General features: G+C 36.9%; 2 long non-coding RNA genes across 2 annotated transcripts in view; one reads left to right on the top strand and one right to left on the bottom strand.

The window, feature by feature from the left end:
* Positions 1-15,638, bottom strand: part of LOC141410944 (uncharacterized) — a 35,074-nt gene that overhangs the window by 5,591 nt on the left and 13,845 nt on the right. The window lies entirely within an intron of this gene.
* Positions 1-15,638, top strand: part of LOC141410945 (uncharacterized) — a 33,637-nt gene that overhangs the window by 16,661 nt on the left and 1,338 nt on the right. The window lies entirely within an intron of this gene.

Genomic DNA, 15,638 nt, shown 5'->3' with positions numbered 1-15,638 from the left:
AAAAGAAAATAGATGGTAAAGCTGGAAAGAAATAATAACTTCTTGAAACAGACATTTAGCCGAATGGGGAAAAAAAGGTGGATGCCATGAGCCAATTTATTACCAACATTTCTATGTTTAAGGTAATTTCATGAAATCTCAAAGTGAAAATTGTTGATGAATGCTTTTCACTAATAGCAAAGTGAAACATGACATTGAAATAAAATGGATTCATTTAGGCCCACTACTTTCCCACAAAAAAACTGTTTTCTATTACCTAAATGTCTTTTTTCTATATAAAAGTAAATAAATCAGCACTTGGGAGACAGAAACAGGAGGACTGAGAATTTGAAGTCAGCCTGGGCTACATAGTGAGACCCTGTTTCAAATAAATAAATAATAGATTCACATTTTTCATCTCTGAAATAAGTCAGAACAAGAGCAGGTACAGGCAAATAAGAAGCTACAATGACAGAACACACACATACACACCTAGTCTTCATTAAGAAAAAAATGTCATTTTCTTGTATAGTACTGTGTTTGAGAAGACTCAAAGCTGCTCCTCTAGCATTAACCCAGCGCTCTTATTTAAAATGAACTTGATAACTCTCAGGGAACTGCCAAGTCTCATAAAAATTTCCCAGTAATTGTCACAGTGAGAGGTAAGAAATACTTCCAAGGTCTCTAAGAAAGAGTCCACACTTGCTGCTTTTAAAAGAGCTAGGAAAGAAGTTGTTGGACAGGATCTAAACATGGCTTCTTTCATCTAAAAAAAACAGCTAAGCGACTATGACAATTCTCCAATGCCCACTGTGCTATCAATATGCCATTTTACTAGACGTAGGTAATCTCAAAACTTAGAAAATTTCTCTGTTGCTTTATTGCCAACATCTCTTCAATTACACAGCTTTCCAGAACAGAATCAGCAGATTGAATTTATTCCACTAGTGAGTCAGTTGCATATTAGCACTTTTGACATCCAGATGGTTTGAGACAAAGGCGAAACCAGCGATAGACTCCAAAGTGTAACCAGTAGAAACTCTCTTTTGCTGAGGGACTCTAGTCTTCTAGGCTGTGGGCCAGGGCATGGGTTTCTTTCAGAACCTCCCAGCACTGCTGTGGTCTTCTCTATAACACTTTTAAGTCATGTCACCTGAGAGGCCAAGAGTTAAACTGGCTGTACAATCTGAACTGTGAAGGTTGGAAGTGAATCTGAATGGACTAATAGCCTGGATCTATTTCATGAATAAACAGAGGTGTTCAGGCTTGGGACCCTATAAAGTTAAGTCAATATTAGTTATAGAGGAACTCCTGTTTGTTCTTTCTTCTGTTGTAGTTGCTTTTTTAAAAGAACTCAAGTAAAACTTTTTAGAAGACACCCTTTAAAATACAAACACAAGTACACACACAGTGTGTTTATAACCAAATAAAAAGCAAATCACTGTTGTTTTTACTATTAGGTACATGAGAATCAAAAGTCTGTCCAATATCATTCAAGTAAAAATTTAAAATATCATAATTTATAAAATAGGAAATACTCATCTAGTCACTTTAACATGATTATTAAGATAAAGATAAGTAACCGGTTACTATTACAACCCTTCAGTTCTGCTTGTCTGGTGTAAGTTTCTCCCAGTATTTGTTGCCTAAAAATTATGTATAACAAAGTCTGAGAAATCCAGTGTTTAAACTTTTAAGGTACTAGAACAATGATTTTCAACCTCTTCGAAGTTGTGATACCCTACTTTATTTGTTAGATTTCACAACTTTTGCTCCTGTCATATCATCTTCACATGCTCAAGGGAAAACAATACTATGAGATTTTTTTTTAAAAACTCTTAAATGAATTTAACCATATTTTGCTTTAGAGTGTTTTTTATTGACTTGTTTGTTTTTCTGTATAATTACCTCTTCTTTGAAGTCAGAACCATCATAGAACTTAGGTGAGAATTAACCTCTCTTGATGTATCATCTTAGCTCTCTATATAAATCTATATTCTAGTATTTTAATATATTTTTCTGGTTAGTTTAAATGCAAGGACCATGCTGTATTCATCTTTTTTTCAGAATTTCTAGCACAGGGCTTAATACAAAAGGAGAATCATTAAATATTAGTTTAATTAATAATTGTTATTCTCATGTAAGATTCTTTGTTCTAAAACTCAAATCCAACTTATAAAAACACTTTATAAGCTGTGAAAACCTATATAAGCTGTGAAAACCTATATAAATATAAATATATAAATGTCACTGTTGCTTATTACTTACTAGACTTCAGGAAATAGCTTCTGAATTTGCAAATCAGCAGTCTGTGAAAATGAGAATGAACTTGGTTCATGAGAATAGGGGGACCATGGAAGCATTAGTAAGTGGAAGCAAGTTAACAAGAAGCTGTCCTGTAATATGGTCAAAATCTGTTTTGGAAAACTGGATTTTGCTGAGGTTCTTCTCAAACACTCCTTTCTGTGTCTTGGTTTATAAATGACCATTTCTTTAGATGCTTAGGTTTTGGACGATTCTATGTATTATTCCCAGAAATATGTGTTACCAGGTACAAAACATGCAGGCTTGACTAGTCAAGGAAACATGAGTTACATTTGGAAAACTCTACTGAGAGACCAAAATAGCATTTTGAAGTGACCATTGGTAGTAAGCTTCATTGGTTCTGGAAGAGGCAATAAAAATATCAGGGCAATTTGACAAGCTACTCTGGTTCAAATAGATGTTAGAGGTAGCCAAAGTTCACAAATTATGTCAATGAAGCTGGATTCCATTAAGTCAATCAGTAACTAGGGAACTAGTTAATTGAGATACAATCTCAAACTAGAAAAACAGGATAAATTAAAGAAGAGGAATAATTACATTTCTCGATAGTCATATGCTATCAGACAACAGCATATGATGTCTGGAAGATAAAGTAGGCATATTTCAAAAAATGGAAAAGGAGTAATTCCATAAAAGTGATCAAATGTAAATCTTGCTGAAAAGCAGATGATGTCCTCACAAAAGGAAATTGCCTAAAAACAACTAGAACATAGTTCTATGCCACAACCACAGTCTGCTCAATGTTGCACAGATAGTAAGTTGCAAAGTACGTTTTCAAAACCAAAATCAAAGCTCTTGCCCTTTACACTGTGCTTCTTTCTGCCAGACAAGAGATAATCAAGGTACCTGTCAACCTGCCAGGCTGTGTTGTGTTGTTCCTTACATCTTTTCTGGTTCCAGTTTCGGGAAAGCCATTAGTCACAGCAGCAGTAATAGTAGGAATCTTTCTGCTTGTCAAACTTACTCATTATACCTGTGTTGTGTGTGTGTGTGTGTGCTCATGGGCACACGCCAGACAATAAAGAGGCTAAAGATGAACTCAAACCAAGTAGCTTGATTTTTTAATTCAAACCACACAACTGAGGTTCTGAAGCAACTAATCTATTTCTGAGCTAACAATTAATGTTTGTTAAATTCTTCTATATTTTCTATTTATTCATTCTTTTAATAAGCAGTTAAACTTATTAAACTTGCCACAATGCCAGTCACTAGAAACAGATTTATAAAAACATTTCTGATGTTAAGAAGCACATACGAAGGAAGGAAGGAAGGAAGAATGGAAGGAAGGGAGAGAGAGACAAATAATTGCAGTATAATGAAGCGTTGATATTAGGAGCTAAAAAAGAAATAAGTGTAGGGGTGCTAACTCTCTAATCCTTGATATTTCCTTTGGGTAGAAGGTGCCCTACTAGTGTAAAAATCCTAAACTTCCTCTACCCCTCAAAGGTTTTCTTCCCAGGGAAGAACAGATTACTTAATCTGATTTTTTTATGCTTTTTTGTTTGGTTGGATTTGGGGTTCTTTTATTGTTGTGCTGGGGGTACATGTGGCATTTACAAAAGTTCTTACAATATATTAAATATATCATAGTTGAATTCACCCCTCCATGAGTATGGTCATATAATATAAGACCTTTGTCTCCTCTCCTATGTCTCTCTCAGAAACCAGTCTTTCTTTTTTTTTTTTATTTCTTTTATTCATATGTGCATACAATGTTTGGGTCATTTCTCCCCCCTTCCCCCCACCCCCTCCCTTCTATTCTTTTCTTCCATGTCTTTTTTTCTAGAAGCAGATTCCATATAAGGAAGCCTATACAAAAGTCCAACACTGTGTGTGGTTAGAGGCTCACAATTAGGAATCCCTGTTGTGCATAGATAACAAACCACATTCTGCAACATTTGTTGTGTCTGTACTAAATATATTATTTCTCAAGAGGCAGCATAGTATAGTGGTTAGGTGCATAGATTCTGAAGCCAAACTGGTTTATAGCTTGGGTTTGCCACTTAATAGCTATGAGAACTTGGGTAAGTTACTTACCCTGTCTGTGCTACAATTTTCCACTTACAAAATAGGAGTAAGAGTATCTACACATAGACTTGTTATGAAGAGTGAGTTAAGTGCCTTGTATGCACATATGAATAATAAAACAATAAAAAAAAACCCAACACAAAAAAAAATAAATACTTTAGAAATTTTAACTATCAGTACTATCATTATTATTTTAGACTCTGTCTTAATTTTTTTATTTCTTGATTTGTTGAAAACTCCAGCAAAAAGGGGAAATGCTATTCACTGGGATCTTCCCAACTCTCACCTCCAACAATTGTGGAAATTTAAGAAATCTTACACAGATCTTAGACTCATTATCCTTTCTTTTATAGTTCTTGGCTCCTTACTAGATGAAATTAAGAAGACTATCAGCAGGTGACACATGCCAGACCAAGCATCTCAGACTTCAGATCTTTATGAGTAAGAGGGGTAGGCAGCATTTTACGTGATTCTCAAAGATTAGTTCTTGTCCCTAAGGTTATCTGCACATTCCAGAGGTCTCTCTCGTTCTGGCCTTTGCACAACCTATCCTGTTTGCAAAACCCTCCAAGGAAAAAAAGGCTCCTTCCTACCCAGCCACAATGATCCTTATCCTGGACTCAGGCCTGCCCTTAAGTAATTTAATGGGGGAAATAAACAGGTAAGTCACAATATTTGGAACATAATATATGTTAAATATAGTTAAAGAGATATCTAAATGGCATCACAGGAGTGGGTCAGTCAGGATAGGAAATAGATGGCATACTCAAAAGAAGTGATTAAAGAAATCCTAATAAAATAATTTATTTATAAACATATAGGCAAAGCTAGGAATAATGAAGCATCAACACTAAGATTTTGCTTCTACCACTAGGCCTGAAGACACAAAGGGAGAATCATTGCCAAAATTGAAAAAGCAAGTTATAGAAGAGGGCTGTCTGACAGGAACTATGTTATTATAGATTAATGAAGCCCCTATCAATCCAAGGCCTGGAGGAGATAAATCAGGGAAATGTTACTACATTATCATGATCACTCTTTTTTGTTCTCCAGGGGCTTCTTATTGTTCCAATCCACCAGAAAGTCAGAAGTCAAGGAAACCTGACTAATATTATGTAAAGAGGTCAGCCTCTGAGGACAGAGGCAAGTACAAGATGGTGGAGGGGTCCCAAAGCAAGCCAACAACAGCCCACCACAGGGAGCAAAGGGACTAATTCTGCCTAACAATTGCAAAGACCTTTTAGAGAAGATAATATCTGAGTTAGGTACTGGAACATAATAGGAGTTTAATAAATGGAGAAGTGAGTAATGACATTCCAAGTAAAGGGATAGCATATCTGATAGCTCATAGATGTAAAAAGAGCATGCATGGGTTATTTAGACAAGCAACCCCATTTGACTCATGATAGTTATGGAGAGATGAGCCTGAAAAGAAGTTAGGGCCACATAATAAAGGCTCTTAAATGCCATACCTAAAGTAATTGGACTCAATCCTGTGGTAAATAAGGATCTGCTCAAAGACTTTCAAAGAAAGAGTAACATGAGCATATTTAAATTAAAGATAGTTAACTGTAGCTGCAGTATATAGGTTGGTTTAGAGCACTGAGGTCCAGAAACAGGAAGATTCTTTAGAGGTCTTTTCAACAGTCCAGGCAAAATGAAGATAAGTAACACTAAAGCAGTGGCAGTGATTATGAAATGAAGAATTTAGGCCTGTTTTGAAAACAGAATTAACAGAACTTGACCCCAAAACTCAGGAGTGCCAGAAAAGGCAAGTTTTGGATTAGATGAATAGCCAATCTCCAGTTTGAGAAATTAGGTAGGTGACAGTACTCTTAATCAGAAAAGAAAATTCAAGAAGTCTGCGTTTGTGGGAGATTACCTAGATGTCAGCTTTACACACATAGAGTTTGCCATGGCTAGGAACAGTAACAGAAATGTGTAGTTAGCCATGGGTAATAGGCTCTCACCAGAACTCTGAAGAGAGGGCTATGAGCCAGATATACAGTTTGGAGGATAATTTATTTTTTGTAGCCTATGTAAAACATACCCACCAGATTCTTCTCAACCTTTATAACTAACAAAGGAAAAAGTGCAACCCATTGTATAATGAAATAAACCACAGTAAGAGTCAGAAACAAATCCACTGCTGGTGCTCCTTACCATGGGAAGGGTTTTTCATTTGTTTGTTAGCAATAGAAACTCATAACTTAGATTGCATAGTAGTTTAGGAGTGTTTTTTAAAAAGCAAACAAACAACTCTCAGTTTTGAAAGCTGAGGACTGTTTGCTCTTTAAACTTAAACTCATTCATTTTGTAAATAAAATCCAAGTTTCCCATAGCAGTTTCATTTTATTATATAAACCCATACCCCAGTGTCATGTAATTATTTTTCAAGTGAAGCATTTGCTAATACTGTGACCAGCAAAGTTCTTTCCTTCATAGTAGGTCATGATAAATATTTACTGGAAGAATGGATGAATGGGAAGGCAGATGTATAAATGAAAGCTATAGATTGTATTAAAGTAATGTTGATTTTGTTATAAACTTGACATATACATAAAAGTGTATAGAAAACATAAGAGAGAATGAAAAGCTATCTAATTTTACTTCATCAGTGAAAGACAGCCAGAATTTTTTGGATAAGCACCAGTTTCTCCTTTGTGTCCAGCTGCCTCAACTGCTTTACACACACACACACAAAAAAAAACCAAAGTATTTTTCTTCCACTTCATCACTGAATTAAATCATCATAGGTATAGGATCTCACAACTTTACTTTTTTATGTAGCTCCCAGCATAAGTATTTTGAAGTCTTAGAAATATGGTTTGGATTATCTGAAACCAAGGGAAGTCTGACATTAATAGTGCATAATAAGACACAGGTAGAACCAATTGATTTTTGACTCCTGACTTTATTTATGACCATTATATGACTTAATATGCCACTGAAAAATTATGTGGGACTGGAGGTGTGGCTCAGTGGTAGAGCCTGGCGTTCACAAGGCCTTGGGTTCAAGCCCAGCACTACAAAAAATGAAATGAAATTATTACCTAGAATCTGTTCTTTTTTAAAATCCTCTTTACAAAATTCTATTCAAAATAACTTTTTAAACAAAGTGTTCTGTTTTGTGTGGTTGTCCATCTTGTGAAATTTGGATTGAGCTATTAATACACTATACAAACATGTCCCTTCCCTACCTCCATCTTGATGGAGTTCTTTTGTCTTCAACAGGCAACTTCATCGCTGCACCTTTTATCATTCATCCAACCACCTACCCAACCCAGTGTAACAAACAGAAAGATTTCTTCCTAATTCCTGCCTCACTGAGGAAGAAGTACAGCTATGTGGGGGTGTAAAGAAGACTGGACCTCAGGTTCAGTCATAAATCCCAGGGGCCCAGATCAATTAATCTCTGGGTAAAGAGAGCCCACCTCTAAATCACTGAGTTAAAGGTAACAGGAAAATACAGAAGTTCTGAAAATGTTTGGCAAATTTTAGAATTTGTTGAATATTTAAAATTGATATACTTTATTTATGTCTCTCTCCATACTGTCCTTGTCCAAGTCATCTATGTATTTTTCTCAGCACATTACAGTATCAGTTATATAAATTAAGAAATTACCCCATACATGATTTTTCCTGCTTTGTAGTATTTTTGTGGCATCAAATTTTTCTTTAATGAATATAAACTACAATAAGTAAGTCTCAATATTTTGTTTGTGTTTTTAATGTAAATATTTTATACAGATATATGATACAGCATAGTACCATTGACTTTCCATATCTGTGGGTTCCCCATTTTGGGCTCAACATTCACAGATCAAAAATATTTTTAAGACCGGAAGCCAGTGGTTCACACCTGTAATCCTAGCTACTCAGAGGCAGAGATCAGGAAGACTGGGGTTCAAAGCCAGCCCAGGCAAAATAGTTTGAGAAACCCTATTTTGAAAAGACCCATCACAAAAAAGGGCTCGTGTAGTGGCTCAAGGTGTAGGCCCTGAGTTCAAACCCAGTACCACAAAAAAATATATATATATGTATGTGTATATATATATATAGTTAAAAGTTGCATCTGTCCTGAACATGGGCAAATTTTTTTCTTGTCATTATTCCCTAAACAATACAATATAACAACAATTTTTACATAGCATTTACCTTATATTAAGTATTATAAGTAATCTAGAGATGATTTAAAGTATGTGCAAATATGGGCATAGGTTATATAAATACTACACCATTTTATATAAGACTTCTGATCATCTACAAATTTTGGTATCTAAGGAAGGTCCCGAAATCAATCCTCCACTCATACCAAAAGACAACTGTATGTGTATTTTATAAATGCATAATTATAATTGAAGAAAAGTAAAGAAATAGTTTCAAGTTGAGTTATGAATACATACATAATTCAGTTTCAATATCGTAAGATAAATTGCTTATTACTATACAGAATTTTTAAATACTAATTGTGTATTTGTGTTATTCTAAGCAGATGGTTAGCAAAAACTGAAATGAATGTTTTGGTTGTTTTCCTATGACAACTGGGTGAAAAGCAGAACTAGACAGAAGTTTCATAATGAAACTTTAAACCACATCAGATTTGTCTACTGTCAGGTTTTGTTACATTCCCTCTAACTCAACCCAGACTCCCTGAGGTTGGCTAACAGGGCAAAGTTTGAGTCGAAAACACACCCTTCCTTTGAGCTTTGGGGATGCACCTAGAATTCGAGGGGGAAACCAAAAGAAACAGCAGGTTTTTTTTCCCTCCAGATGTGGCAAGTCTATCACATTCAGTGTCTATTCAAATCCAAAATTCAGCACAGCAAATAAAGACAATTGCCTGGTTGAGGACTGAGGATTCCTCAAATTCTATTCCACTCAAAATAAAGGATTGATATTTTAAGATTCTCTCAAAGAGGGAGCAAGGAAGAGGCAAAGCAGAGGGTATGGGGAGGGAGGAAAGAAGGAAAGAAAGAAGAACCAAAGGAATGTACCAATGATGAAAGTGTGTTATAACCCAGGATTAGGATTAATACAATTCTGTGGTCCTGATATCTAAGAAAAAAGCTTCACACTAGATGTAATCATATTCATTTATCTGGAGACTTCATAGCTGAGGCAGATTGTATGCATAGATGATCATTGGTTGTCCTGGCTCTAACATTTATACTTTTCTACTTTAACTATGCCTATAAACGACAAACTGGAAAATAATTTTCATATTAGTTTCTTAATTCTTTTGCTATATGATAATAGTAAATATTTATTGAGTATCAACTTCATTTTAGCCACTGTGATAAATATTGTATGTATTTTTATAGGGAAACACTTATTCCTCACTCCTGATATTTCCTTCCATCTTCCATCTAAGAGAGCACCCATGAGAGTAACCTCCTGGATAGCATCTACCACTACACTTACTAATGGTCAGGAGAAGAAAAGAGACTTTGATGAGTTTGAGATGAGGAATACAGCCCATGATGAAAATCAAATATAATTGATTATAACAGGTACTTAAAAACTGCTTTTGCTAAAAAGCACTGACTCCTTAGTTGGAATCATGAATTAACTGAAAGCAGGATTAAAGTTTGGCATTTTGTGTCTGTTACCTTTATTCTGAGTCTCTTTCTCCCTGGAATTACCTTGGGTTCCAGGAAGGACAGGACTGACCCATCATATCTTTACAATGAGGAAATGAAACTACCCTACGGAAAGGAACTACAGATTCTCAGCAGGACAGACCATCCCCAGATAACAATGACTTGCTCCCTTAAAGTGGTAACAGTTACAACTTCTCTAGAACCTCTGATAATTATCAACCAGGTCATACTTTGCCTGAGAGTGTTTAATAATCATACATAGCTCCCCCACACACACACCGCTTCTTTCTCTATTTAAATCTAAAGCTCACGCCTACATCTGGAAGATGGGCTGAAGTCCTTATTTTGCCTATTCCCATAGTGTGACTGTGCCACAACAAATCTTCTTTCTCTACCTTTCGCCACTACTTGTCTCTTTATATGTTGTACTGGGGTGAGTAGCCAAACCTGACATGTGATTCCATGGAGTTAGGCCTCTGGCCTAGAACTCCTGTCTACATGGTGTTCCTCTCCAGCCTGCAAAAAGCGTGAATTCTGACCTGTTTTTGACAAGGTCAGTAGCAGAGTGATAAAGAACCTGGCCCTGCAAGGCTGGGGAAAGACAAAGACAAGTCAAGTCTAGACAAGCAAACTGTCTCATGAAAAGATTATGAAGCTCAGAAAGGCGAAGGTGAGAATTTCTTTGCTTTTAGTCAATACAAAATTCACATATTTCATTTGTGTGGTGGCTAATCTTCATTGTCAACTTTATCAGATTGAGAAGTGCCTAAGGGTTAATAAATCACACCTCTGCTGTCTGTGAGAATATTTCCAGAGAGGATTAACTAAGGGGAGGGGGGCCTGCCCTAATGTAGGAGACACCATTCCACTGGCTGGAGACCCATGTGGAATGAAAGGAGAAAAAGGAAAAAGCCAGAGCACAGGCATTCTGCCTCTCTGCTTGCTTTGATGTGAGCTGCTGTGATCTGCCACAACTTCTCTGCCATGATGGACTAAAATCACAAGACAAAATAAATAATTTCTCCCTTTAAGTTGTTTTTGTCAGATATTAGACACAGCGACCAAAAGTCTAACTAGTATAACATGCCTGAACTATGGAAGCCCTCACAAAACAAAATCTAGAGGACTGTGTAAGAAAAGTGCACATCTGGGTAAGAAAAAAGAAAAATGTCTATGTAAGAAAGCAGAAGAAGATGATGTTCAAATTCAGCAAACAGTATTAGCCTAACAGAAAGAAAGAAACCAAACTAAATTACAGATTGAATTGTTATAAACTCAGATAAGCCTTTCTGAGGAACAGTCATGGAACAGAAGGGAAATACAATACTAGAGGCCTACCTCTTTTGCTGCAGAGAAGATGTAGGAGGTATACAAACTCACTAGGCCCACAGGAGCACAGGTTTCAACTTCAAGTCTCTGCTGAATTAAATTCAGTGATTAAATTAAAATTATAGGAAACAATAGGAGTCAGGTGTCTTATGCCATAACAAGAGGCAACAGGAACAGCAACAAAGGAGCAGCTCCTGCGACACACGACTGAAGTGCCTGTTCAAAAGACATCATGGAGACCTTTTCACCAGACATAGCCCCACTCTTTTCAGCATAGGATGCCGGAAGATGGGACTCCATGGGAAAATGGAAATTAAGAGATTTTAAATACGTTAGAAAAGAAAAGCACTTTGAATAAAACCTATTGACTGGACTACCATGATGTGAAGATTTAAAAACTTTTAGAAGCCAGAATATCATAAAGCTACGTGTAAGAAAGGAGATATGCAAGCTAGTGGGAATGCAAGCTAGCACAACCACTCTGGAAAAAAAATTTGAAGGCTTCTTAAAAATCTAAGCATAGATCTGCCATATGATCCAGCAATCCCACTCCTGGGGATATACCCAAAGGAATATGACACAGGTTTCTCCAAAGGCACCTGCACACCCATGTTTATTGCAGCATTATTCACAGTAGCCAAGTTATGGAAACAACCAAGATGCCCCACTACTGATGAATGGATTAAGAAAATGTGGTATTTATACACAATGGAATTTTACTCAGCCATGAAGAAGAATGAAATCTTATCATTTGCAGGTAAATGGATGGAACTGGAGAACATCATTTTGAGCGAGGTCAGCCAGGCTCAGAAGACCAAAAATCATATGTTCTCCCTCATATGCGGACTTTAGACCTAGGGCAAATGCAGCAATGTGGTGGGACTTGGATCACATGACAAGGGGAGAGCACATACGGGAGGAATGGGGATAGGTAGTAAACTCAAAACATGAAAGCATTTGATGTTCCCACTCCAGAGGAACTAATACAGAAACCTTGAAGCAACAGAGGTCAACATGAGAAGGGGATCAGGAACCAGTATAAAGATCAGGTAGAGAAGAATCAACCTGGGTTGTAACACATTTGTACGTGGAAGCAATGCGAGGAATCTCTCTGTATAGCTATCCTTAACTCAACCAGCAAAAAAAAAAAAAAAGAAAGAAAGAAAGAAAAGAGATAGTATGCAGAGATGCCTCTTCCTTCCAAATTGGTAGTAAAAGACTAACTGACCCCTCCCAGTACTGGGGTTTCAGCCATCCTGACACCTTAGGGCCTTGCACTTGATAAGAAAATTCTTTACCACTGGAGTCACCAGCCTTTTTGTTTTAGTTATTCTTCAGATACAGTCTTGTACTTTTTGCCAGGGCAAGCCTCAGACCAAGATTCTCCTTCCTATGCCTCCCACATAGCTAGGATTATAGACATGTACCACCAGGCTCAGCTTGTTCATTGAGATAGGATCTTGCTAACTTTTTTGCCCAGGCTAGCCTCTAACTGTGATCCTCCTATCTCAGCCTCCCAAGTAGCTGGAATTACAAACATGAGTCACCAAACCCAGCCCAAGATTAACTTTTTTTTTTTGTGGGACTAGGGTTTGAACTCAGGGTTTCACACTTGCAAAGCAGGCACTCTGCTGCTTGAGCCACACCTCCAGTCCATTTTGCTCTGGTTATTTTTGGAAATGGGGGTCTCACAAACTATCTGTCCAGGGTTGGCCTCAAATGATGATCCTCCCAATCTCAGATTCCCAAGGAGCTAGGATTACAGGTATGAGCCACTAACAAGCAGCCAAAATTAACTTTTTGATAAGTAATTTCTCCCAATTGAGTCTCTTCATATGTCATGTTGGGGCAAGTGGCCAGACCTGGCATGTGGAACTCCTGAACTTAGGCCTCTGACCTAGAACTTCTGGCTACATTATGTTCTTTCCCTTTCATACTCTTTTAGATACTCCAGCCTATGAAAAACATGTGTTCTTGTCTGCTCTTAGCCAGGCCAGTAGCAAAGTGGTAAAGTCCTTAGCTCTACAAGGCTGGGAAAAGATAATGACAAGAAAATTGGAAGTGACTGCTACCAAACTGCATATATTTGTCACCCCACTGCTATTACCTTTGTCCAAGTCACAATCATGTCTTCCTTAGATTATTGCTACAGCTTCTCAGATGATCCTCCTGCTTCTGCACTGAGCCCCTTAGACTCAACTCAATCATCCAGGGTGATTGCGCCATATATTTTACAGGGGGCAGGCTCCTTCACAGGAAATTAACAGGTTCAACACTATCTGATGTGTGAGTGGAGTTCCAAATTAGCTTACGGCTGCCACATAACTGACCCTCAGCCTCAGTTTTAGTCTTCAGCAGTTTAGCAGGTGATGTGTTGATTGTCATCTGAAACTGTCCTTTGATACTCCATAGCTAAATTGAGAGTCTCTGTGTCCAAACTAAGAAACCCAAACATTTGCTGATTAATAAGGTTTTCATAATGGTGTCTTCAGTCATTGATTACTTTGTCTGGATTATCTGCAAAGCACTTTTCATTTGTGCAATAATTTGAACATTTTGTTTAAAGTTGTTTTATAAAAGTGAGTGGAAAATAGAAAAGTAAAATACTAACACTTGTAATTATTCAAGTAAGGCAAAAAAGAATTACTAGGCATGCTAAAAGCAGCAAATATTCAGTCTCAGTTAAATTATTTTTAGACTTAAGCTGGTCAACTGTTTAATAACAAATTTAAAATATTTGTACAAAATGCAGGGATGTAGCGATAGAGGAAGTAGATACATAAAATTATGAATTGGACGTCAGTGTCAAAAAGTATTGCAGGAATTTAAAGGCAAAGAGAAGATTCATTTCTAAGCTCTGTTGACAGGGATACAGCATGAGGCTTGATTGCTTTACAAGAAAAAAGACCGAAACTTAAATTTCTCTTGAGAAAGTCAGTATACAATCTCCTGTTTGGTCCACCACAAAATCCCCTGGAAAATCACTCTCAATGTTGAAATACATTTATTCTGATTAAGTGTCCTTTCTAGTAAGCTGAGAGAGCTAGAATTTAAAGTAAAACTTGACTTTAGGGAAATCATTTTATAAATTTGATGTTTAATCTGTGCATGGAATATTTAGTATGTTACTGGAACCCTTGTAAATACCAGAAAATACAGCTTAAAACACTATGAGTCTGAGAACTCAAGAGGTGTAATCAAAACCAGCTTTTCCTTCCATCCGCACTGCCCATTCTGAGGAGCTAGTCCTCCCTTTGAGAGAAATCCAGAGCAGATCGCTCCAATAAGTGTGTTATGATTACATATAATCATATGAATTATCCTATCTACTAATCAAAATATTCAGTAATTTAAGTGTAAGAATCAAAATTCACAATTCCATTTAAAGTTTTTCTCCTTGACAAAGTGCTTGCAGTGAAAGAGGGCTACTTAGTCAGCTGTACCTCTGATTTCCCTAGTTGGCACTTCTACTCCTCTTTCCTTACTTATCCTTTAGGATATCTCTTGGTCCTCCAGCGTTAAAATTGGAAGAGGAATAAGACAGGAAAGGAAATGTCTTACCTGACTGGCACTACAACAATCTACTTTCCTCTAGCTGTGGCAAATGTCTAAAGCCAACTCTTTCTGGCTGATGTTAAAAGATGATTTTTCTTCTTGTGGTGCTCTCATAAAGGCCCCCAGATTGAACTACCTGTGCTACTACATTTGCATTCAGCTGATCACTTATAGTCTTCTCCCACAGCAGTAGAAATCAGATGAACTACTCTTCTGTTAGGGCCACTTTACCATTCTGAGCAGAACTCAGGTAAAATTTCAAGTAACTCTAGACTGGTTTTGTTCTGCAAAGCCCATACTTACTCCATGAGAAACACTCACAATCTTTGTCTCATCCTTCAGTAAAAATCCAACTATCACTCAATGAAGGCCAAGTTCTACACTTTAGACCAATAGCTCCAACTTCTTGCCCTGCCCATTCATGCTTATTTAATTAAATTTAATCACTAGCTCATGCATTTCATCACCAACAGCCATTTTTAGTACCTTTCCAAATATGTTTATCCCAAAATTAGGAGCATGACAAAAAGGGGTCAAATTTTCATGCATTTTGTAGATCATGAAATTACAAAATTATATATAAATATATCTCTATATCTCTAACATCTATATCTACAGATATAGATATCTGAGAGAGTGAAGTTTCTAAAGCTATCATTCTTTCATACCTTTGAAAGTCTAAAGAAAGCTGGAAGGCCAGAGCATTCTGCCCAATTAATGTACCAGGTCAAGAAGAGAATATGAAGCAAAGTCTGCTCTTTTCTCTCAAATGCCCCAGAGCAGTGGTGCTGAATAGAACAACTTTCCTTGCTGCAGCCC

The sequence above is a fragment of the Castor canadensis genome, chromosome 1 (genome assembly GCF_047511655.1).
Source record: "Castor canadensis chromosome 1, mCasCan1.hap1v2, whole genome shotgun sequence".
Classification (NCBI taxonomy): domain Eukaryota; kingdom Metazoa; phylum Chordata; class Mammalia; order Rodentia; family Castoridae; genus Castor; species Castor canadensis.
Note: the sequence above shows the minus strand (reverse complement) of the source record. Positions and strands in the feature narration are given on the sequence as shown.